The sequence below is a fragment of the Megascapheus bottae genome, chromosome 35 (assembly GCF_031878675.1).
Source record: "Megascapheus bottae isolate mThoBot1 chromosome 35, mThoBot2.hap1, whole genome shotgun sequence".
Taxonomy (NCBI): Eukaryota; Metazoa; Chordata; class Mammalia; order Rodentia; family Geomyidae; genus Megascapheus; species Megascapheus bottae.
The window spans coordinates 5499017-5522920 of record NC_143543.1 but is presented as its reverse complement, the minus strand read 5'-3'; the positions used below and the strand labels follow the sequence as shown (position 1 = coordinate 5522920).

Below are 23904 nucleotides of genomic sequence, written 5' to 3'. Positions count from 1 at the left end.
AGAAGGATCCCAACATTGCCCAACTTAATGGAGTGGGAGTTTCCTTTAGGTAACCCTTAAACATAAAAGGTAGGGTAAGAATTGTTTCCTTAACAGTGTTTCTGCTGCAATGGCTTTGCCATGCCCGGCATAACAATGTAGGTGCACAAGTGACACCAACTTCTATAATTGGGTAGATTTCTGTCATGCTGCTTCTCAAAAAAGTGCCACTCCGGGCCGGGAGTTTGGGCTAGTGGTAGAGTGCTTGCCTAGCATGCACGAAGACCCGGGTTCGATTCCTCGGTACCACATGCATAGAAAAAAGCTGGAAGTGGTGCTGAGGCTCAAGTGGTAGAGCTCTAACCTTGAGAAAGTCCAAGGACAGTGCTCAGGCTCTGAGCTAAATTCGAAGACTGGCGAAAAAAACGTGCCTCTCCATCTAGAATTCTCAGTATCAGAATCTTTAAGGTATTTAGGTCTCTAAAAGGCTCAAATTTCAACATTCAAAGGAAACTGGAATACAAACAGTCAAATAGTGGCTTAAGTACAGTGCTTAGCTGACTACCATGCATGAGACCCTGAGTTCAAATCCTATTTCCTTAAATGAACCACAAATATTTGTAGTAATAGACAACTTCTTGTCTCCTCCAACAAGCTAGCCTGATTCTCTTGGTGGCAAATATTGCTTCATTCTTTGTGGGTGCTTTTTGCATTTGGTAGGGCACTTGTGGAATGACTGTCTCACTGGGGTTGAGAGCTGGAGAAAGGGATTCCAGGTCAACCTTTCTGAGCATGCTGTTTGAATGAAGATGGACAGCCTAGATGAAAATTCACGGGTGTTGCTGACATGGTGTGCTTGGGTCATGACGTAGAATGAATTGAGGCATCACAGAGCAACTTGTCTTGTGAAATTTTACAGTCATCATTTCACAATTTCCAGACTACATCCTAGCAAGTCAACTTTGGATGAGTGTGTATGGTTGTTGACCCAATGGATTGCTAATTTTCCAACTGGATACCTGCTTTAGTAGGCAAAATTCTTGAAGGCCAAAGTGATGTATCACATGATGTTAGTCTAATTAAAATAAATGAGCCCATTAAAATCCTAATAATGTTATATGGCAAGGTTGATGAAATTTCATGATGTGTTAGCATCTCAGATGGATTAACTGGTCTTTAGATGCATCTCTCTAATGCAACAGATTAAAGGAACCAGAAAATCTCCAACATGGCTTTGAGTCTACTGTACTTTTCTATTCAAACAGTTTCCTAATTTGAAGAATACAGCCTTATATATACGAAATCATTTCTACTTAGTACACAGTGACATTTTCCCTTGGAAACCATACATTAAAGGGCAAACTTGAAAAATGTTCATGAATTTTTCTTTCTTTCTTTCTTTTTTAGAAACATCTAGTTCTAAACAAATATTGCCGTTCCAGCTATCTTCACCTTCAGACTAGTGCGAAAAGAGAGATGCGTCTATCCCAGGTCTCCACCGAATATGCCAAATAGGATTCAGGTTTCTGTCTCCGTTACCATGTTTCATAAACTTGGGCATTCAGATTGACAGAGTTCGGGTTAGGGTTAAGGTTTGGGTTTGGTTTCTGGTTCTTTTTCGGGTTATGGTTAGGGATAGGTTTCAGGTTAGGATTCGGGTTAGGGTAAATATTATGGTTAGGGTTAGGGTTCGGTTTAGAGTTAGGGTTAGGATCCGGATCAGGTTCAGTTTAGGGTTCAGGTTTGAGTTAGGCTTAGGATTAGTGTTAGGTTTCAGGTTTGGGTGTGGATTAGGGTTAGGGTTCATGTTAGGTTTAGGTTTTGGGTTAGGATTAGGGTTCGATTTCAGTTAGGTTTTGGTTTGAGTTTGTGTCAGCATTCAGGTAATTTTAAGGTGAGAGCTAGGGTTAGGGTTAGATTTAGGTTTAGATTTAGGGTTCAGGTTCAGGTTAAGGTTTGGGTTCAGGTCAGGTTTAGAGATGGGTTTCTGGTTATGGTTAGGATTAATATTAGGATTAGTGTTAGAGTTAGGTTTAGGGATAGTATTAGGGTTTAATTTATGGTTAGAGTTAGGATTCAGAGTAAGTTTCTGTTTAGGGTTAGCGGTAAGGATAGGGTTTAGGTTAGAATTCTGATTGGGTTATGGTTAGGGTTCGGGATCGGGTTAGGGTTAGGGTTCATGTCAGGGTTATAGCTCGCCATAGGGTTAGGGTTCTGGTTAGGGTTAGGGTTAGGTTTCAGGTTAAGTTTAGGCTTCCAATTCGGGTTAGGGATAGGGTTATGGTTAGGGTTTGCATTTGGGTTTGGGTTCAGGTTAGCATTTTTGTTAGGCTGAGGTTTCAGGTTCGGGTTTGGATTAGGGTTAGGGATAGAGTTCGGGTTAGTGTTAGATTGAGAGTTGGGATTAGAATTCACGTTAGGTTTAGGGTTAGGGCTAGTTTTCAGTTTTGGTTTAGGTATAGAGTTAGGGTTTGGGTTTGGGTTAGGTTCAGATTCGGATTAGGGTTCCAGTTAGGTTTAGGGCAGGGTTAGGATTAGGGTTCAAGATTGGAGTATTGTTCGAATTGGTGTATGGTTAGGGATAGGTTTTGGGTTAGTGTTCAGGTTAGCTTAATATTAAGGTTGGGTTTAGGCTTTGGGTTAGGATTCGGGTTGGGTTTCAGGTTATGTTTAGGGTTGGGATTATGGTTCGGGTTCGGGTTAGGGTTCAGGTTAGGGTTTGGGTAAGGATTAATATTAGGGTTAGGGTTAGGTTTAAATTTAATATTAGGATTTTTTAGTGTTCATTTTAGGGTTCGGGTTCGGGATCAGGTTAGGTTTTGGGTTAAAGTTCAGGTTAGGGTTTTGTTTAAGGTTCAGGTTAGAGTTAGGATTAGGGTAAGTGTTTGGGGGTTAAATTAGGGTTAGGATTAGGATTAGAGTTAGGATAGGGGTTCAGGATTGGGTTCAAACAAGGTTTAGGTTTTGAGTTGGGGATCGGGTTAAGATTAGTGTTATCATTCGGGTTAGGGGTATGGTTCAGATTCTGGTTAAGGTTTTATATTTGGGTTCTGGATATTGTTAGGATTAGGGTTTGGATTAGGGTTAGGGTTAAGGTTGAGTTTAGGTTTAGTCTTAGGTTAAGGGTTAGAGGTAGGATTTGGTTAGGGTTCTGTTTAGAGTTACGGTTTAGGGTTAGGGATCAAGTTCTGTTTGGGGTTAGGGTTAGTGTTAGGGTTAGGTTTTTGGTTAGGGTTCGGGTTCGGGTTTGGTTAGGGTTAGGATTCGGGTTAGGGTTTGAATGCGGGTTCAGGTTGTTAGTTTCAGTTTAGAGTTACAGTTAGGTTTTAAATTAGGTTTCAGGTTAGGGTTAGGGTTAGCGTTAGATTTCAGGTTCAGGTTAGGGTTGGTTTAGGTTTAGTGATCGCGTTAGGGTTAGGACTCTGTTTAGGGTTAAGGTTAGGGTTAAGTTTAGGTTTCAGCTTACAATTATATAGTTATGTTAGGGTTATAGGTAGGTTTCAAGTTAGGGTTATTATTCGGCTTCGGGTTCATATTTGGGTTAGAGTTAGGGTTAGGGTTCTGTTTAGGGTTAGGGTTGGGGTTACTGATAGAGTTAGGGTTCGAGTTCTGGTTTGGGTTAGGATTAGAGTTGTGGTTAGGGTTAGGGTTAGGATTTGTTTCTGGATAGGGTTCAGTTTGGGTTCGTGTTAGGGTTACAGTTAGGGTTGGGATTCGGGTTAGGTTTAGGTTTAGGTTTCAGTTTCAGGTTGAGGTTAGGGCTAGTGTTAGGGTTCAGGTTCAGGTTGGTTGATGTTTGGGTTCATGTTTGGGTTGGGGTTAGCTTTTGGGTCAGGGTTACAGTTCAGGTATGGGTTAGGGTTTGGGTTAGGGTTACAGTTACTGATAGTTTTCATGTTAGGGTTTGGGTTAGGTTTATCGTCCGGGTTATGGTTAGCGTTTAGTTTAGGATTGGGTTTCGGGTTTGGATTCATGTTTGGGTTAGGGTTAGCATTTGGGATAGGGTTAGGGTTCAGGTAAGGGCTAGGGTTCAGGTCCAGGTTAGGGTTATGAATAGTTTTCTTTTTATGGTTCACTTTAAGGTTCGGGTTCGGGTAAATTTAGGGTTAGGTTTCAGGCTCAGGTTCGTATTACGGTAAGGGTTAGGGTTAATATTAGGGTTTGGGTCAGGTTTAGGGTTCAGTTTAGGTTTTGATGAAGGGTTCGGGTTAGGGATAGGATTATAGTTTGGGTTAGGGTTAGGGTTTTAGTTAGGTTTAGGATTGCAGTTAGGGTTACTGTTCTGGTTAAGTTTGGGTTTGGGTTCAGGTCTGATTAGGTTTGTGGCTAGGATTAGGATTTGGTGTAGGTTTCAATTTAGGGTTAGGGTTAGGATTCAGGTTAGGGTTATGGTTAGGTTTAGGATTCTGCTTCGAGTTAGGGTTCAGGATAGGGTTCACATTCAGGCTATGGTTAGGTTACGGTTAGGATTAGGGTTCAGGATAGGGTTCAGGTTCAGGTTAGGGTTAGGTTATGGTTAGGATTAGGGTAAGGCTTTGGTTTTGGTTAGTGTTATGGTTAGGGTTAGATTTAGGGTTCAGATTAGGGTTAGGGTTAGCCTTAGGTTTAGTGATAGGATTAGGATTCGGGTTCATGTTTGGGTTAGGGTTAGGATTTGGTGTTGGTTTTGGTTTACGGTTAAGGTTAGGTTTAGGGTTTAGAGGTAGGGTTAGGGTTCAGGTTAGGTTTTGGTTCAGGTTAAGGTTAGGTTTCATGTTAGGTTAGGGTTAGTGTTCCGGTTAGGGATTGGGTTTGGGTTCGGGTTATGGTTATGGTTAGGTTTAGAATTAGGTTTACATTTAGGGTTTAGGTTAGGTTTAGGATTAGGGTTTGGTTTAGGGTCAGTGTTCAGGGTAGTGTTAGGGTTAGAGTTAGGGTTCAGATTCTGCTTAGGGTAAGTGTTCAGATTAGGGTTAGGTTTATGTTTAGGGTTACTTTGGGGGTTAGGGTTGGGGAAGGTTTACAGTTCTGCTTTGGATTATTGTTAGGGTTTTGGTTAGGGTTCAGGATAGGGTTAGGATTAGGGTGAGGGATCAGGTTTGGGTTATATTTCTGGTTCAGGTTAGGTTAGGTTTTGTGTTCAGGTTTAGGGTTAAGTTTAGGTTAGAATTAGGGTTAGGATTTTGTTAGGGTTAGGGTTACAGTCGGGTTTGGGTTAGGATTATGGTTAGGGTTAGGTTTCGGGTTAGGGTTAGGTTTCGGCTTAGGTTTTGGGTTAGAGTTAGGGTTTGGGTTCTGTTTACGGTTAGGGTTTGGGTTGGTTTAGGTTTGTCGTTCGAGTTAGGGTTGTGGTTCTGTTTCAGGATACATTTCAGGTTAAGGTTAGGTTTCTGTAAGGGTTAGAGTTAGGTTTGGAGTTTGGATTAGTGTTAGGATTCGGGTGAGACTTAGGGTTAGAGTTAGGGTCAGGCTTTGGATTTGGGTTAGGGTTCAGGAAGGGGGTTATGTTTAGGGTTCGGGTTACTGTTAGGTTTAGGGTTACAGTTTGTGTTATGGTTTGGTTAGGTTTAGGGTTTGGGTTAGGGTTCTGTTTAGAGTTAGGGTTAGAGTTTGTGTTAGGGTTAGAGTAAGGTTTCAGTTAGCGTTCAGGTTAGAGTTAGCGTTCAGGTTAGGGTTAGGTTTTGTGTTAGGATTAGGTTTCAGTGTAGGGTTCGACTTAGTGTTACATTTCAAGTTAGGGTTTGTTTCTGGTTTCGGGTCTGGTTAGGTTTTGGGTTCGGTTACGGTTAGAGTTAGGATGCTGTATTAGAATGTGGTTTAGGATTAAATTTAGGGTTAGGGTTAGGTTTCATGTTTGAGTTCAGGTTGGGGTTAGGTTTAGGACTCTGGTTAGGTTTACGCTTAGGTTAGGGTTAGGGTTATTGTTTGTGTAGGGTTAAGTTCGAGTTCAGGATATGGTTATGGTTATGGTTAGGGTCAGGTTCGGTGCAGGTTCAGTTTAGCGGTAGGGGTAGGGGACTGGTTAGGGTTAGGATTAGGTTTAAGTTTTGGTTAGGTTTCGGTTTAGGGTTCGGGTTAGGATTTGGGTAATGTTAGGGTTCTGGTTAGGCTTAGGATTTGGGTCAGGATTAGGATTATGGATAGGGTTATGGTTGGGTATGGGTTCAAGTTCCACTTAGGATTAGGGTTTTTATTAGGTTTGATTTAGGGTTAGGATTAGAGTCGAGGATAGGGTTAGTGCTAGGTTTAGGGTTCAGGTAAGGGTTAGGGTTAGGGTTAGGGTTAGAGCTTGACTTATGGTTAGGGTTAATTTTCAATTTTATGTTAGGTTAGGGTTAGGGTTCGGTTTAGGTTTAAGTTCGGTTTTGGGTTTGAGTTAGGATTCGTGTTCAGGTTAGTTTCGGTTTATTGTTCACGTTTGGATTAGGTTTATTCTTAGAATTAGATTTAGGGATAGGATTAGGGATTTTTTTCAAGTTAGGATCGGGTAAGACTCGGTGTAGGTTTCTATTTAGACTTAGGGTTAACCTCTAGAGGCCAGGTTAACCTCTAGCAAGGCTAAACTCTAGTGTGGTGTTTTAGTTTGCAGAGTCTATTGGAGCTACCAGCAATCTTCCTGGAGTGTTTTAAAAATTGTTTCTCTCTGCCTCCAGCATTTCACTGACTTGTTTGTTTTCAGGAATCTTAGCTTAAGAAACATACTGCTTCTCTGAGTCTTTTCTCTGGGTTGAGGCTTGTCCTCAGGGAATAGACACTGTTTAGCTGAATGGTTTTTGGCCCAAGGCTTGTATCCTAACACTTTGAGCCACAGCTCTACATCTGTTGGTTAATTGAAGATAAGTTACTCAGGACTTCCTGCCAATGCTGTATTTGAACCTCAGATCTCAGCCCCCTGAATAGCTAGGTTTAGAATTGTGACCCACAGTGCTCCACTAATTCTAGTGTTTTCCATCAACCTTGATACTAGGGATTTCATTTGAGCTTAACACTCTGTGTCTAAAAGTGTTGTTGATTTTTATTTCATTTGTTTTTCTTTTGTGCATGAGCATATGACTTTCTGTATTCTCACAACAGGCAATATAAAGTAAAATTCTGTGACATAATTTAATCCTAAAAGTACCAGAGTTTTGCTCTGTTTTTGTGCCTCATATGGAAGTAAGGTGAGCCAAAGCCTGGGATATATGTTACAAGATTGAGTGGTCGATGAGGCCTCTACTTAGTGAGCAGTAAACCTTTGAATATTCTGTCATTTTTTGTGGTTTATTATCACCAATATCAACATCAGAACTTCACCTCGTTAATGACTAAAAACATTTGCACAGCATTGACAGGATGTGTAAATCACCATCTCTCATGTCATTGTCTTAATTAGACTTGATAACCATATTTCCTTTCTGATGGGCAACATGCATACGGACATATGCATAGTGAGTATTGAGGAATTCATTTGTTCCGATGAGTATGAATTGATTGTTACTAAATGGGACATCACTGTTTACTCGTGAATAATAACCCAACCCCATTTAATAAATTATTAAAATGAATCAGAAAATAAATTATGAACTTCAATAGAAACTGAAACGTCACCATATATTTAATGAAAATGATAATAATTTAGAAATATTTGCTCAGTAGTGTGCCATTTAAAACAAACATAAACCCAATGTTGTTTTGACAAATACATTATTATGTTTCCAGTATAAAACTAAGGTAATAGATGTCTATTAGAAACACAAAGGTGAGAAGAAAAGTGCAATGTAAATAAATGTGTAGTACAATGTGTGAATGAATGTGAAAGACTGCCATTATGTACTTATATGTGTTAAAGATTAATATGTTTCCTTAAATAAGTAGAACACAGTAAATCAGTCTGTTTAAAATAATGAATGAAAAATACTGGAAATATATTGACTTCTTGGTATAAACTGTAACAACAGTAACTGATAACATACAAAGAAAAATATGTATATCTAATATATATAATTGTATATCTATAAATGTAAAGTGATTTAAAATAATTTGAAAATGAATTCAGCTATGTTTAAGCAAGCTATTTTGTGTCTATTCTTTCCTCAGCTATTAATCTATAAATTTAATACATTCTTATATAAAGTAGAAGTTTATCATAGTAAGAGACACAATCTGTTGTTGAAATTCAAAAGCTATATGGAGAAAGAAGTGAGAAAGGAAGAAAAAATAAGATGAAAGAAAAAGAGAGAGGGAAGGGAAACGGAGAGGATGGCAGGAGACTGATCAAGAAAACAGAAAAATACTGCAAAATGCTGTTATATAATGCAGAACTATACAACAATTAAGCAAACCACATTCTGAGCATATGAAAATATGGAACATCTTTTTTCCATACATTTTTATTGTAATTAATAGAAGGGTTACATTATATTCACCAGATGGAAGGTCCATTACTTCACAAACATTGACACCTTTTCTCATATCTTGGTCCCCATTTCCCTCCCTCCACCCCTGCCCCTCATCTTGTTTCCCCCCTTCCCTATGCTATTTCAAATAACCAAATAAACCTATATACAATATATCAGATAACAAGGTAAATTACTGTAACAATATGAGATAATATGAGACTACAAAAGAGATGAGAGATAACATATTACATTAAGGAAAACAATCACTCATTATATGGTTTTTGTTTCTATAACCTAGACACATGAGTCCATATAGGAACATTCTTAAGTGGAAAATGCTAACAAAATATATGTAAGGATTAAACAGCTTAGTGTAGTATAGGCAGGAGGTTAAGTTATAGAGTAATATCTATAATCCTAGCCACTCAGGAATCTGTTGGTTGATGATCATGGTTTGGATACAACCTGGAGAAAAATTCTTTTTTTTATATTGTAATTACTAAAAGGGTTACATGATATTTGCCAGATAGAAGGTGCATTAATTCACATACATTGATACCCTTTCTGGGGAAAAATTCTTATCTCTAATTACCCAGCAAATAGCCAAAATGATGTTGGTGGTTGAAGTGGTAAAGCCCCAGCTTTAATCAAACACCAAGGGATGATAGCCAGGATTTAACTTCAAGCTCCAGGTCCGGTAACCAAAACACAATTTTTAGGCAAAGGATTATGAAAGGAAAAGTAAAAGAAGAGACAACAGTAAAAATATAGTAGTGGAGATGATGACATATGTTCAGACTTATTAAAAAGCATCAAAAATACACAGATTGAAATTTAAATGTTGCTAGTTATGGCTAGAACTATTGACTGTAATGTTACTAGAGAAAGGCATAAGAGTCAGTTAGTAAATGAAGTGATTCCAACCACAGAAAGATGTGATAGAAAAAATCAGAGTAGATTTATTCTAAATCTTCTATACGTTTGAATAATCATGTTGGTTTCATACTAAGAGAGTTTGTTACTCCCAGTCTGTGTTTTCTCCTAGAATCCATGCAGACAATTTCTACCTGGTCTTCACAAGTTGATGTAATATTTGGGGGCAAAGATGCAGCCCAGCAGCACTGTACGAGAGACAAAGATGAATAAGACCTCTACAGCCACCATAAGCTTCCCCTCGACACTGTGGTAGACAGGCAGGAAAGTGAGCCAAGCACTGCAAAACGCCAGCGTGCTGAAGATAAGGAACTTGGCTTCATTGAAGGTGTCAGGCAGGTTCCTGGCCATGAAAGCCACAGTGAAGCTGGCCATGGCCAGGGAGCCGAGGTATCCCAGAACACAGTAGAAAACAGTGAGGGAGCCTTTGTTACACAATATAATGATGTGGCCAAGTTCAGAGTGTGTATCTGTGTCAATGAAGGGAGGAGATGTTCCCAGCCAGATTCCACAAAGAGTCAATTGGATCAGGGTGCAGATGGGAATAATGAAGTTAGGTGCACCTGATACCAGCAGCCACCTCATTTTTCTCCCAGGAGAAATGGCATTGAGATTCAGAACTACACTTAGAGTTTCAGCCCAGACTGCAGAAACAGCTATAGGGAATGCAACTCCAAATGTGGTTTGTTGTAGAGTGCAGGTGACTGTGTTGGGACGGCCAATAAAGATCAAAGAACAGAGAAAGCAATAGATGAAGGAGATGAGCAGTATGTAGCTTAGAGCCTGGTTATTAGCCTTGACAATAGGGGTGTTCTGATGTTTCACAAACACCCCAAGAACAATGGCTGTGAGTGTACATAAAGCAAGAGATATACATGCTAAAGCCATCCCTAAAGGCACTCCATAACCCAGGAAACTTGTTCTTTTTGGAAGCACTTGTTTCTCTCTCTGTTGGTAGACTGATATCTGGGCACCTCACACATTACTCCATATCTGGTGCAGAAGTCAAATAACAATTAGTCTCTCTTCAAGAATTTAAAAGGAAATTAGTAAATCCCTAAGTAGAGATAATTTTGGCATGTCAGTAATTACTAGCAAAAACAATATTTTTACAAAGTATTGTAAGGTATGCTCATTAGTATTTTTATATCTGTTATGTTCTCATATTGATTCCCACAAACCTAATTGAAATTGTTTACTTGAGAGGACTAACATGCATATTTTTTCTTGCCATATCTAATAACCTAACAATAATTGTCTATATTTCTTCATGTTTCCATAATAATTCTCATCCTTTCATGCACAACTCAATGAACTCAATAAGGTGAATAGGAAAGATTGTACTATCCTGTATGTCTATGTGCAATATGAATACTGGCCCTGTGGCCATTCCTTGCAGTTATATTTTTCACTGCTACTCACCTGTAATGCAGTAAGAAACCTAGAACCAAATCATTTACTGAAGGTATAAATTCATGATATGTACAACATCTGTAGTTTCTTCTGCCATCAAACCTGACCCAACACTTGCTCTGTTTTAAGAACATGTCTGCCCACAAGAAACAAAGCTATGGAAGATCTGTGTTTTCTTTATAATATAAAAATAATTTGGAGAGAACTGAGACCTTGTCATTAAACGGATTTTTCACATAATATGACAGAAATCAAATTTAAGTTACGGAGTAGTTGAATAAACATCAATACAAGAGACTCCAGAAAATATAATCCTATATGTAATTCAGAACCCATTGTATTTTTTTCAAAAACCAGCATCATCCATTGTCACAATTAAATTACTAAGTAAAAGAAGGAAGACTGATTCTTAATGCATAACATTTTCACACATCTGCATAGATTTGAAGGGGCAATAGGCAAGACAATAAATTTCTCCCGAAGCCAAGAACATACACATCTTATTAGCAATCTCATTCTCTGAGCAAGGAGTACAGTCAAAGTAACAGGCAGCCTTTTCCTCCTGAGGGGATTTTCTGAATCCAGGAGCACAACTCACACTAAACAGTGTGAGTAGGCTAAGAAAATCAGATGTGTGTCAGTAACTGTTTATACTTTTTTCTAACTCTCCCAAAGTTTTATTATTTGAAATAATTGGATTATGAAGCATACTATTTCTATACATATAAATCCAGTCCGTTAAATAAATGGTGTTACGGTTTGCGTATCTTGTGACCAAAAAAGGCTTATGTGCTATTGGGTTGTTCTCTAGTCTATTGAAATACTGATAAACATGAACTTTTTAAAATTCAGAGATTAATGTTGAGAATGTGAATCATTGTGGAGCATCCTTAAATTCATGCCATTTCTTGTCTCCTACTCATTTGTGAAATGGTAAAGAGCAAGGAGAAAGAATCCTCTTTAGAATTAAAAACACATATATGCTACAAGGTAAAGCACAGAGTTCCCTCTCTCTAGGATCATGTGAACCACACATACATATTATCTTCTTAATTTTCCAGAAACTTTTTCAAAAATTCAATGATTTCATTCAATGATTCCTTTCTTCAAAATATCTATGTAGCAGACCAACCTACCATTAAATGAACTTCCACAGGAGAGAGCAAAATAAACCATTGAAACACATAAAGTGATTCCTCAGACTATTTGTAACAATGTTAGAACATACTAAGAAATATACAAATTGGGGGAAGGAAGATGGCTCCGAGACAATAGGGACGCTGCCTAGCTCTCTCTCACAAAAAGAGAGAACCAGGGAGTCCCACGAGCCAATTATCTTAAAAAATCCACAACAACAAACTCAAAAAGCAACGGAGAAGGACTCAAACCCGAAAAGAAATCCAGATAAAGCTCACATCCAACTTTCTCAAAGAATTCGGGACACGAGGACCCCTCCCCCACCTCTCTCCGCAGGCTCCAAGCCACCGGAGGGCGCCGGCCTGGCAGCCCGAACTCTGCAGAAACCAGCATAGAACCGGTCCAGCGAGCGGCGGAAGCAGCAAAACCCAGACGCGGAACCAGAACAGCAGGCAGCAGAACCCAGACAAAGAACACAGGCAGCAGAGAAGACCCGAGGGAAGTGAAAGACTCCCCACCACTGTGGATCACCAGCACACTGAACACAGAGGCGTGAATAATACAGGGCGTCCCCAAACACATAGGGAAAGCAGAGAATGCCAAACAATGGAACTTAACTCAGACCCCTCCACCTCGCTTGAGAAAGACTGGCGGAGCAGTGGGGCAAGGAATTAAGAATCCTGTCGCTTCCCATAACAGCCCCCTCCCTCAGGCCATTGACTGGAGATTGACGGGCAGGCGGTGTTAAGACCCAACACCCAACAAAGGGAGGCAGAGCTGTCCCTACTCCCACCCACCCAATGGGCTCAACCCCCAGCCCTCTGACTTGAGACTGACAAGTGGGCGGCCCCTAAGACTCAGCACCCCACCAGGGAAGGCGGAGCTGTTCCAGCTCCCACCTGCCCACCAGGCTCCTCTCCCAGGCCACTGGATATGGAGAATGGAGGGCACTGGGACCCTGACTTACAACAGCGGGTAGGGTGTGCGGGAAAATAGGTGCCATCATCTGCCCCCCCTCAATTCTTGAGCAGGGCATCCTCCAGCTGGGAATACTGAGCAAGACAGCATCGAGGGGCCCCCCACAGTCACAGACTCTCTGACAAAGCAGTGGAAACACAGCAGGGTTCTAAAGGGCTGACCAGCAGCCAAACGAGCCTTCTGAGAATCAAAAAGGCACAGCTCCGCCCTTGGAGCTCAAGTTCTCAGCAGGGCCCTGCCCCTGGGAACAGAGCGGTCTCCTGCTGGTCCTGCTGGGAGCCCCTGGAAACTCTCAATCCCCAGACCCTTGGCTGGGGGCCACCCCTGGAAGCAGCACAGGAAAACGTCTGCCAACCGCGCTCAAACTGAAGCTCGCAGATCCATCCCATGGTCCACTGTGAGGCTAAGAGCTAGTCGTGCAGCAACATATAAGTTTTATTCTAATACTTCCCAAACATTGTAGTCAAATACGCTACCTACTTACCAACTTAGGTCAGTTATCCTTATGGTATACCTTTTCTTCATTACTACAATATTCTTACACTCCTACGTTAATCCTCTTGTACCTCCCCTGACCTCTCTCATTCTATCTTTCTATCTCTGGACCTCTGTTCGTCTTTCAACCCTTATACTGCATGGATTTACACTTGATGGCTGTTGAGCAATACTGTATATCTAAGTGTTTAATTATTCTCTAGGCTCAGAGGAACATAAAGACAATAGAGATTGGAATGAGAGGCTTGTTGTTTTGGGTATAAATTGCTTATCAGTGGTTGTATTAGGCTAGTCTGTAAGTGCACAAAAAGAAAGAGGGATAACACCAATCAAAACTTGTGAACATCTAGTGTCTGCCAGCTACAGTGGTCTAGGTTGGTCATATCTGAAAAACTATAATCGTGTTTAGTATTAATCTTGCTCCTATTCTCAAATGGGCAGAACAAGAAACTCAAGAAAAATGTCAAATCAAGAATCAACATCCCCCACCCAATGTAAACAGAAAATGGAACAGTCACTGGCAAACCTAGAGGAGACTCTTCCAAGTGCTATACAAATGCAAGAGATAAACATCATGAATGAAAAGTGTGAAAATACAAAGAAAGAGATAAAGGAGGAAGCCATAGCTAAACAAGAGGAAACCATAAACAAGGTGATAAGTAAAAAAGAAGAAGCCATAAAGGAGGCAATAATAAAAGTTTTTCAAAGAAAGATGGATGAATTCCTAGAATCCGCAAATAAAAAATTGACTGAACTCCAGCAAAAATCCAAAGAAAATAAAACTACTGAGCTAACCACTCAAATGGAAATTAAGGAGCTAAAGAAATCCATACATGTTCTAAAAGGAGATGCAAGGCATCAAAAATGAGCAATTATTAGCAAGGGACATGAAAAATAAAGTAGACAGCTTTGATAGCAGGTTAGACAATGCAGAGAAGAGAATGTCCGGGGCTGAAGATAATTTAGGTATTATAGAGAAAGAACAGAAAATGAGTCAATCCAAATCTAGGAAAAATGAGAGAGCGCTTCAGGAGACACAAGATATAATTAGGAAGCCTAATTAAAGGCTAACTGGTATTGAGGAGGGTGTAGAGAAAGAGGTCAATGGTATTGGAAATATACTTCAGGGAATCATCTCAGAGAATTTCCCAAATATCCAGAAGGGCAGGCCCATTCACATACAAGAAGCTTTTAGAACCCCAAACAGACCTGACCAGAAAAGAACATCCAACCGACACATCGTAATCCGAACTGGATCAATAGAAACCAAAGAAAAGATCCTAAAGGCAGCCAGGGAAAAGGGATCAGTAACCTATAAAGGAAAACCAATCAGAATAACCCCAGATTTCTCACCAGAGACCATGCAAGAAGTGACTGGAAGCATATATGTCATACCCTTAAGTCAAACAACTGCCAACCAAGAATACTGTACCCAGCTTAGCTCTCATTCATAACTGAGGGAACAATAAAAACATTCCATTCCAGGAAAAAGCTGCAACAATATGTCGCAACAATACCAACACTACAGAGCATTCTCAAAGATGTTCTATATACATAGAAAACCAAAATAAATGCAATATAGGGAAAGAAATGGCACCTAAACAGTATACCATCTAAGGACCACAAGAACTGTCAAGATACAGGCCCCAATAAAAACTTTTAAAAATGGTAGGAACTAATAAATATCTCTCACTCCTAACTCTCAAGATCAATGGACTTAACTCTCCAATTAAAATGCATAGGCTATCCATTTGGATCAAAAACCAAGAGCCATCGTTCTGCTGTTTCAAGACACACATCTTACCCAAAAAAACAATCATCTTTTGAAAGTGAGAGGTTGGAATAAACTCTATCAAGCTAATGGCCCCTATAAACAGGCTGGAGTTGCCATCCTCATATCAGATAAAATAGACTTCAAAGTAAAACTAGTAAGAAAAGACAAAGAGGGTTACTACATACTACTAAAGGGATCTTTCCTCCAGGAAGACATAACGATCCTAAATATTTATACTCCCAATCCCGGAGCTCCGAACTTCATCAAACAAACTTTACTTACACTGCAACCATACATAGATCGAAACACAGTGATTGTCAGCAACTTTAACACACCACTCTCACCTATGGAGAGATCAACAAGGTAAAAACTCAACAGAGAAACCTTAGAACTGAACAACTATATAGACCAACTAGGTCTAACAGATATCTGTAGAATATTCCACCCAGCAACAACACAATATACGTTTTTCTCAGCAGCACATGGAAATTTTTCCAAAGTAGACCACATCTTAGGACATAAAGCAAACCTGGACAGATTCAGAAACACAGAAATTATTCCATGCACACTCTCAGACCACAAAGGCATCAAATTGGAACTGAACACACATCTCCACCAATGAAAATCCTGTAACTCATGGAGACTGAACAACACATTGTTGAATCACCAATGGGTCATCGAAGAGATCACAACAGAAATCCAACAGTTTATGAAATTTAACAATAAGGAACACACAAAATACCGCTGCTTTGGGACACAGCAAAGGCAGTACTCAGAGGAAAATTTATAGCGTTGAGTGCCTACAATAACAAGTTGGAAAAATCGCAAACCAAGAAGTTAATGTCTCACCTTCAGCTCCTGGAAAAAGAGCAACAAACCAACCCTAATCACAGTAGAAGAAAGCAAATTATTAAAATCAAAGCAGAATTAAATGATTTGGAATCCAAAAAAACTATGGAAAGAATCAACAAAACAAGGAGTTGGTTCTTTGAAAGCATTAACAAAATTGACAAACCCTTAGCAAATCCTACCAAAAAAAAGAATAGAACATATTGAAATAAACAAAATCGCAGACAAAAATGGTAATATCACGACAGAAATTACCAAGATCCAGAATGTCATGAGGGAATACTTCTAAATCCTTTACGCCAACCAATTTGAGAATCTAGAAGAAATGGATGAATTCCTAGCCAATATTAACATACCCACACTGAACCAAGAAGAACTGACCGAACTCAACAGGCCTATTTCAAGCTCTGAAATAGAAATGGCAATTAGAGAATATCCACCTAAGAAAAGCCCAGGACCAGATGGATTCACAGCTGAATTCTATAAGGTCTTCAAAGCAGAGCTCACACCAATACTCCTCAAGCTCTTCAATGAAATTAATAATGAAGGTTCTTTACCAAACTCATTGTATGAAGCCAGTATAACCCTCATCCCCAAACCAGAGACTCTTCAAAGAAGGAGAAATATAGACCTATTTATTTGATGAACATCGATGCAAAACTTCTCAAGAAAAAACTGGCCAACCATCTACAACAACTCATCAATAAATTATACACCATGATAAACTGGATTGTTCACAGGTAGGCAAAGCTGGTTCAAAATACGCAAATCAATTCATATAATCCAACACATCAACAGGAGCAAGGACAAAAATCACATGATTGTCTCAATAGATGCAGAAAAGGCATTTGACAAGATCCAACACCCCTTTATGTTAAAAGTTCTGGAGAAACTAGAAATCCATGGAACATTCCTCAATGTAATAAAGGCTGTGTATGAGAAACCCACTGCTAGTATTACACTTAATGGTGAAAAGCTAAAGCCATTCCCTCTAAAATCAGGAATGAGACAAGGATGCCCACTCTCTCCACTACGCTTTAACATAATACAAGAATTCCTAGCCAGTGCAATAAGGCAAGAAGCAAGCATAAAGGGATCCGAATAGGGAAAGAGGAAATAAAACTATCCCTCTTTGCAGGTGACATGATTCTGTATTTAAAGAATCCTATAGACTCTACTCCCAAGCTCCTTGAGCTGATTCAAAACTTTGGAAGAGTAGCAGGCTATAAAATTAACCCTCACAAATCAACTGCTTTCCTTCACATCAACAGTGAGAGGAACGAGGCAATAATCGGGAAAGAAACTCCTTTAACAATATCCTCAAAGAAAATAAAGTACCTAAGAATTAGCTTAACTAAGAACATAAAGACCTTTCTGATGAAAACTTTAAAACCCTGAAAAAGGAAATGAAAGCAGAACTAAGGAAATGGAAAAACCTCCCATACTCCTGCATTGGAAAAATCAACATTGTGAAAATGACAATCTTGCCAAGGGCTATATGCAAATTCAACGCAATACCCATCAACATCCCAATGTCATTCTTTAAAGAAATAAAAGAGGCAATCCAAAATTTCATATGGAATAATAAAAGACCCCGTATAGCAAAAACACTTCTTAGCACAAAGAACATCGCTGGAGGAATTTCAATTCGAAACTTTAGACTCTATAACAGGGCTGTAATTCTCAAAACAGCTTGATATTGGCACAAGAACAGGCCTGAAGACCAATGGAATAGAACTGAGAACCCAGATATTAAACCACAGACCTATGGTTACCTAATCTTTGACAAGGGAGCCAAAAAAGTAGATGGAAGAAAGACAGCCTCTTCAAGAAGTTGTGCTGGCAGAACTGGTTAAGCACCTACAGAAAACTAAAGTTAGATCCTTCTTTGTCACCCTGCACTAGAATTAACTACAAATGGATCAGAGACCTGGAGGTAAAAGCTGACACACTGAAAACTTTACAGGAAGGAATAGGAGATACACTAGGCCTCCTTGGCACAGGTCAAAACGTTCTTAAGAAGGACCAAGAATCACAACAAATCAGAGAAAGGCTGGATAAGTGGGAATGCATTAAACTGCGGAGCTTTTGTGTGGCAAAGGACATAGCTAGTATTTAATTAGAAAGCCTACAGTGTGGGAGAATTTCTTCACCAACCAAACAACGGACAAAGGCCTCATATCTAAAATATATCAGCAACTCAAAAAATTGAATCACTCCAAAACTAATCTCCAAAGTAACAACCATCCCATTAAAAAATGGTCCAAAGACTTAAAGAGAATCTTCTCAGAAGAAGAAACAAAAATGGCCTATAGACACATGAAGAAATGCTCAACATCTCTGATCATAAAAGAAATGCAAATCAAAACAACTCTAAGATTCCACCTCACTCCAGTTAGAATGGCCAGGATCAAGAAAACGAATAATAACAGATGCTGGAGGGGATGTGGCCAGGAGGGATCACTACTACACTGTTGGTGGGAGTGCAAACTCATTCAACCACTATTGAAAGCAGTATGGCAGTGACTCAAAAGGCTAAACATAGAACTCCCCTATCACCCAGAAATTCCACTACTTGGCATTAACCCAACCATCAAGAAAAAAGGACATACTAAATCCACTAGCACAACAATGTTCATTGCGGCATTATTCACCATAGCAAAGATATGGAACCAACCTAGATAACCCTCAGTTGATGAGTGGATCAACAAGTTGTGGTATTTGTTCACAATGGAATTCTATGCTGCTGTCAGAAAAAACGCCATCTACACATTTGTTAAGAAATGGAAAGACTAGAAAATATCATATTAAGTGAAGTAAGCCAGACTCAAAGGAACTTAGGCTCAATGGTTTCCCTCATTTGTCATAATCAGTAGAAACCTTGGGCTCTACTAGCAGAGATCTGCAATAGAGCAAAACCTTGATATATAAGGCCATAAAGTATGAAGCTAATTGAAAGGACCTCCAGGATATTGAAACAAAAGCCATATAATGAATGATTGTTGTCCTTAATCTACTATGTTATCTTTCATCTCCTTTGCTGTCTCTTGGGTATCTCATATTGTTACAGTATCTCACTTTGTTATCGGATATGTTGAATTTATTTGTATTTGGATATTTGAAATTTGATAGGGAAGGGTGGAAAACCAAGATGGGGGGTGGGTGGTGGGTGGGGGTGAGGGTAATGGGTACCAAGATATGTGAAAGAGTATCAATGTATGTGAATTAATGCACCTTCTATCTGGGAAATATCATGTAACCCTTTTATTAATAACAATAAAAATATAAAAAATAAAATAAATAAAATGTGGCTTGCTAGAAAAAATTTCTGTAGGACATTTCATAGATTTAACAGCACTTTTGTAAGAAGTGAATGAATAAATAATCTTAAGAAGTTATTGTCTTTAAATAAAGTGATATGAGAGAAAAAAGAAATATTCAAATTGTATTTTTGATAATATTCTAAATATTTAGAAACAAACACATTTTCTTAGGGGGATGCTGATTCTGGAGCTTGAATTCAGGGTTCAGACACGATAATTGACCTTTTCCTACTCAAATTTATCACTACCATTTGACCCAGAACTCAAGCTTATTTTATTTGTTATATATTGACAGAGTCTCACAGACTTTGCTATCCTGTTAGGCTTAAAATTAGCCTGAAGTTTCATATCTAAGCCAGGCAGCGTCCTGATTAGATAGGATTACAGGCATCAGTCACCAACACACCGACCTGATTTTGTGGTGGTTAAATTAAGATAACAGTTGTCCAGTTATTCTTGCTTGGATTGACTTCAAACCCATGATATTCAGACCTGAATAGCTACTATTACAGGAGTCAGTTATTCCCATCCAATCAGCTATACATTTTCTGGGTAAAGTTTACCTTTGTTTCTTTAAAATATTACCATTAAATGCAACCCACCCCTGTAGATTCTATGGCCCACTCTATCATATCTCCAGATAAAGACAGTTGATGACCATGTAGAACATATAGAGAAAATTTTCCTATTGTCACCTCAAGATCAAGACCTTCTGGAAAACTCCAAACGTTCACAATGTCATATTCTGCGACCAATATTCTCTTGTCATCTAAAATCACCTGATCTCCACAAGGATTGTAAAATAAGATGTTTTTCAGAAAATAGTGTACCTGAACGAGATACATTATCTTATGGTGATGTATATTCCAGGGTTAAGATAGAAAATCTGAACAGAGAAAAGTTCCTTATTGCCTTTAATCCCTGGTTCAGAATTCAAGGATAGAAGAAACATCTAATGAAGCTCTCCAGAAGAAAATCTTTGAAGGAGTACAAATAAGCTTTCTAAATCTTGATCACTTGGCAAAGGAGTAGAAGGCCATTTTTCAAGAGAAACTTATTTCACATAAATGATCATAAACGAGACATTTCTCCAATAGCTATTTCCAGTTTTCCGCAACCATTTGCTCTTTTTTAAAACATTAGCTACAAATATATTGAGGCTAATTGTAATTTAAAGAATTTATAAAACATGGAATTCATTTGGTCCTTGTTATTGGCCTGTTCTTCCTTAAGAGTACATGAACACATGTTTATATTGCGTAACAAACATTTACAGAAGTATAATTTCTTCAGTTTTGGAAAAATATCTGCAAGATTTAATGTGATATGGTAACAAATACCTATAGGAAGTGATTTGGCTCATAGTTTGAGCCATCCAAAAGAGAAGGCCTTACCTGTACAGAGGAAGATACTGTCCCTTTCCTATTTTCCATTGTTTGTACTTCTGTTTGATGAAGAAGGATCTCATGCAGAGCCTGGGCCACAGTATTACACAGCATTGTATATATTGTTACCGTGTTCAGACATAGTCATGTCAAAAACGTGCCTAGGCAACCAATCCAAGGAAGCTTCGTGAGGACAATATTTCCATGTTACACAGTCAGAGTCAGAATGTGAAAAATTAAAAGAGAGAAACCACAGCCTAGCAAGGAATAAGTCTTTTGGGTATTTGGAAGAGCTAACTGCCTTGACAAAATCTGTGAATCCAGAAACCTCTGACTAATGGTGTGAAAAAAATGAATGGCACATGAAATGAACCTTGCATGAAATATGTTCTCTTGTGGTTAAATCCCACTGTGAGATTATGATAAAAACATTGCCTTTTATTAAATACTGTTCAATACACATCATTAAATTTAGTACTGATTCATTATCACCATATATGATGAGGACATTTGCTGAAAAATTATTAATCTGGTTATAAAGTGCCATAACTTTAAATGAAAGGGTATAGTTTGGGATTGTTAGTTCAAAGGCTACACAAACTCTGTTGTTGGCCATCTGTTCTTTCAACTCAGGAACAATCGTCAAACCATTCTCATTTTGTAAAGTTAATAGTCCCACCGAGTTCCAGCTGAAGTGAAGCAGTAAGGAGACCTTGGCAGTGGCTCCCATGTATCCTTTGAGGCCATCTTATATTGAGCAGGAAACTTTTGATGGTCATTCAGGGCCTGATCAGAAGACCCAAAGGTAAGCTAAAGGAAATGAAAATTGGATTGCACATGAATGAGAAGATTTCTATACAACACAATGTCAGTGAAGATACATGTTAAGTAATCAGTTGAAGTAAGCAAAAGTTGGGTTTTTCTTTTGGGTTTAAAAAATATGAAAAAGTGTTTTAGTTCTACAACGTATTACTTTGTATGTAAATAGTCTCTTGAACTTTGTCACTGAGTCTGTCAACTCCTTCCTTCTATATCAACCCAACCAATTCCCTGACTTTCCTTGTTCCATTGTCACATATATACATTGAATAGTATGTTGCATTTTCCAGCATACATATTCCCTATTCTTCTGCCCCCATGCACAACCAAACCCTCCTCAGATAAGATATGACTCATTTGTATGGTATTTGGTTTGTTTTTATATTGTGTGTTATTTGATTGGAGAGACTCTGCCCTGGAATTTCACCCCATGTGTAACATACTTTCTATATTAATCATGTACATACATGTGTGTGTGTATTTGTGTATACCTATTAATGTAAATTGTATGTTTGTTCTGAATTTTTTCTAGTCCTGGGCCTGGGCACTGTTCTTGAGCTTTCTCAAGGCTAGCACTCTACCATTTGAACAACAGCTCCACTTCTGGCTATTTTCTGTGTATTGGATACTGAAGAAATGAACCCAGGTTTAATTGCATGCTAGGCAAGCACTCTACCACTACGCCACCCTCAGGCCCTGTTCTACATGTATATCTGATTTCATGCCCATTTTTTAATTTAATATTTACATAATAGGAGCCAGACTTACTTCATTCAACATAATAAATTGTACATTTGCCTCTATGTGTGTGTTTCTGTGTGCATGTGTGCACACATGTGTGTTTTTCTTTGCTAGCACAGAGGCATTGACCCTCAGAACCTCATGTAGTTTCTTGGCTTTTTCCCTGAACTCAAGCACATATTACAAGGCTATACCACACTTTATTTCCTGCTTTTTTTTTTCTTACAGGTGTAAGAAATCAGCATATCTTTATACTTTCAAGTCATTTTCCATTTGCTGCTTTTTAAATTATTGATAAGACTCCAAATAATCCCTTTGTCTGATCTAAATTTCCAATCCCTTTCCAAAGAATGGGACTATACTCAGCCCATTTCCTTGAATACTCACTCTTTGGTATCACAAAATTTGCTAGATTTGTAAATGTGGTCATTTACTTTAATTCTTTTCTAACACTTGAAATGGCACCAAGTTAGACACCTTTAAATATTGTCCCACTCTTAACACCCTCACCTGTGGAAACATATAGAGACCCAGCCGTGTTCCTGTCTCTGCAGATGTTAATCCTGATGGTGTGTAAGTACTGCTATAGACTTCCTTTGCTCATAGAGGAGCTGTTGGACTATGGTACTTCCCAAAGAGACAAATGAAGGGATTTTTAAATGCCATTGAAAATCCAAATTGAACATTGCAGATATCAAATCCCAGAGTCAAATTATGTAATAGAACAGGGTCTTAGTTGATTTCTTCAATAACAAATGTCAAGGCCAAAACAAACTGGTAGTTCTTGAAGATTAATCTCTGTGATTAGTATAGAAATTTAGGAAAATTATTTCACAACTTATTATTTTGATGAATTGAATTCTTGCTTCTCTGTCAAGGAATATTAAAACATTACTCCCAATTGAGATCAAATGGAAATGCTGCATCTTATCCTTGTAGATACAGTTAGATGAGAACATGAAGAGAATTTGTTATGAACGGGATTCAGAAAAAAAACTTAAATCAAGAAAGACAGCTTGCTTAGTACCTACTACCTTAGATATCACAATAAAACCTGTTGTGCATTAAACATAAAATAGTCTTTCATAAACAGCAATTTTGCCCTGCAGACAATACATTTTTATTTATTTAATGATTTTACCTTTTATTGTTATTGTGGAGTTGATATGTGGTGGGATTACAGTTCTGTGAATCAGGAACTGAATAGCAAGTATAATTTTTTTGAACCATCTTTCCCCTTTTGTTGCTCTCTCCTGGTTTTCCTTCCTGTCTCCACTCACAAGATACACACTTCATTTCCCACACAGAGTCTAGAGAGTAACAATTTTATTTTTCACCTTTGTTGTACCATTTATGTAGAAGAAACAAGGTGATGTAGAATAAACAAGGTTAAAGGAAATGAAAACAAGAAGCTGCAAAAATGGCAACTAAAATATCTATTGCCTCATTTTTTGGAGTTAATTTCATAAAATATTATTTTATATGATCAACTGAAGATACATCTAAGCCTTTATCAACCACTCCATTAGGTATGATCCTTAAGGCTCAGGTTTAGAATACTATATAATTCACCACAGACACTAAATATTCTTTTGCCTTTCCATGATAATAATTAACTAAAGTGTGTGTGAAAACTCTTATATTTTGAATTAAACTTTATGTTATGTGGTTATATGGCAGGCCAGGCTAATTAACAAATCTTCACTTTTAGAGTATCTTTC

At 38.5% G+C, this 23904-nt stretch overlaps 2 pseudogenes; both read right to left on the bottom strand.

The window, feature by feature from the left end:
• Positions 1-844, bottom strand: part of LOC150042555 (vomeronasal type-2 receptor 116-like) — a 49562-nt pseudogene extending 48718 nt beyond the window's left edge.
• An 8533-nt stretch (positions 845-9377) lies between these two features.
• LOC150042554 (vomeronasal type-2 receptor 116-like) overlaps positions 9378-23904 on the bottom strand; it is a 45298-nt pseudogene continuing 30771 nt past the window's right edge.